The following is a 2,629-nucleotide window of genomic DNA, read 5'->3' on the forward strand; positions in this document are numbered from 1 at the left end:
TCAACGTGTTATTCATTTTCCTAAGTTCACTTTTGCAAGAAAAGAGAGAAAGAGAGAGAGACAGACAGACAGACAGACAGAGAGAGAGAGAAAGAGAAAGAGAAAGAAAGAGGCAGAATTATTGCATTTTCATGTTAACAAAATAATAATTAAAAAAAAAAAAAAGAACAAGTCTTGTGTGTGTGTCTTTATTATAGTGCATACAATGACGTGATTCACACAGGTTTCTTTTCCATGTTTTTTTTAGATTTAATAACAAGAAAAAATACATGAATTGTAATTATTAATATTATTATATTATTTTTATTATTATTATTATTATTATTATTATTAATATTATAATGTAGTACGATTGGCTTTTAAAAACAATTTAAAAATATATATACGACGAGGGATCATTGATTTTCACATAGAGATGTTGATTTAATTATTAAATTTAAAACAAGAAACAAGAAAAAGACAAGAGTGATATTTTGTTGTTAATGAATAATATTTATAATACTAAAAAAAGAAAAAGAACACTAAATCAAGCTTTTAGTTCGCTTCAATTTATAATTTAANTATTATTATTATTATTTTGTTTCTTTTTAACTTTCTTCCCCGAAATATGACTGCAGAAAATTTGAGAAAATTCGATATGTCGCATAATTTTTATTCGTTTCTGTTTCTTAAAGATAATCAAATATGTTCTTTTTCCCGTATTACGTATGTGTGTGTGTGTGTGTCTAATAATTCAAAAATATGAAGGGTCTATTGAACCTAATTCGTTGGTTGTTAAAAAAATTTGTAGAAACCAAATATTGCAACTCTACAACCACATTAACAATAATAATAGTAGAAATAATAATAATAATAATAATATCTCTTTTTTATTTCTTTTCTTTTTCTTCGCAAAGACTAGAATTGTTAACATATTTTCAATTAACTTTAGATGTATTAAGAAAAATAAAAAAAAATGATTCTTCGTCTGGCATAGTATTTGCAACTGTTGACGGTTGTAGCATACGTAGCGTAATTTGAAATTTTTAATAATTTGTTTCGAGGAGAAAGAAAAAATGAAAAACATAATAATAATAACGTTTAACGGAGACAACAGCTCGCAGACTATAAAAAGAAGAAGAGGAAGAAAGAATAGGAGAAGGAGGAGGAAGAGCAGTTTTGTAAATAAATAAGTTGAGAATGGAAAAAAAAAATAATTAGTGAAGAAAATACCAAATCAGCCTTATGGTCAATCTGGGCATAGTATATATATATATTTTTATTATTATTATTATTATTATTATTATTATTATTATTATTATTATTATTATTATTTAAAAAAAAATATATATATATCATGCAAGGATGTTTTTTTTATGATTTCAAAGAGTATAATATATGCATGAATTCGAATTGAACTAAAAAAAATATGCCGTCAAAATTGTATGCTACTGAGAAGAAAAAGAAAGAAAGAAAGAAAGAAAGAAAGAAAGAAAGAAAAAAAAAGATATACTCAATTAATATTTTTTAATTATTAACAAATTCCGTTGTCTCTCTTGTAAATCCGTAGTTTTTTTTATACAACATTACCATCCCGTTTTTTCTTTTTTATCAAACAAACAATTAATTAATTTAACTCTTTGCGATCATCTTATAAGAGGAGATAGTGGAATATGGGTCGGTGTGTCATTGTCCAATTATTTCTATTCTATATATTCAGTGTATTGAAAATGCATTATAGTAATCGATAAGAACAAGTTTAACACGTGTAATACATCTCTTATAATTATCTTTGGTCTGATTGATACAAGTTTTGCATTCCAAATTCAACTTTATTACAAATCAAATTTCGTTAGTGGGTGGTGAATTTCATTTGTCTAAGATTGAATTTTGAAGTATAAAACTTGTATGCATAATATATAAAAATAAAATACACCATCCATAAAACTGTATTCCTCGAAAAAAAAGAAAAAAGATAAATAATTCAACAAAAGATACTACGAAGGATCTTGTAATGGTAGTAAAACAAAATAGAAAAGTCAAATTTGTGCATTAGCACGATTATTCTCTTTTCTTTTCTATTTTTTATTCTATATTTTAATTTATCCTACATAAAAATGAAATTAGTATCATATTAATGTTTTTTTTCTTTGTTAAATATTGTAGAGAATGTGACATACATTAATTCGATTATTTTTTTTGTTTTTATTTTTTTATTAATGGCAAAGCGTTACGATTATATTTTGTTCTTTTTTATCTTATTTTGTTTATTTCACTTTTTTTTTTATACATATTATATATATATATATATAAGAAAATGAGATATGCCTGGTATGTATATGATGATGATTGATTATAATTAGTTTGATAAAGTATAATGGAAGAAAACTATTTATATTGTGCCATAAATTGAACTTGCGCCTTTCGCGTGTAAAATCAGCATTGGATCTTTATTAATTGTCTCTTTGGCAAACGACGAATCTTTTAAATGAAAAGAAAAAGAATACGAGTTTTTTAATACGATATATTCCTATAATAAATAACATGATTGAATGGATAATATAGTGTTTAGATAGATATGCGCGCGCGATAAATGAAAAAATAAAAAACATTTTATAAATTAATATGAAGGGTCTATATCTATTTAAAT

The sequence above is a fragment of the Polistes canadensis genome, unplaced genomic scaffold, assembly GCF_001313835.1.
Source record: "Polistes canadensis isolate GaletaPanama2010 unplaced genomic scaffold, ASM131383v1 scaffold_48, whole genome shotgun sequence".
Classification (NCBI taxonomy): Eukaryota; Metazoa; Arthropoda; class Insecta; order Hymenoptera; family Vespidae; genus Polistes; species Polistes canadensis.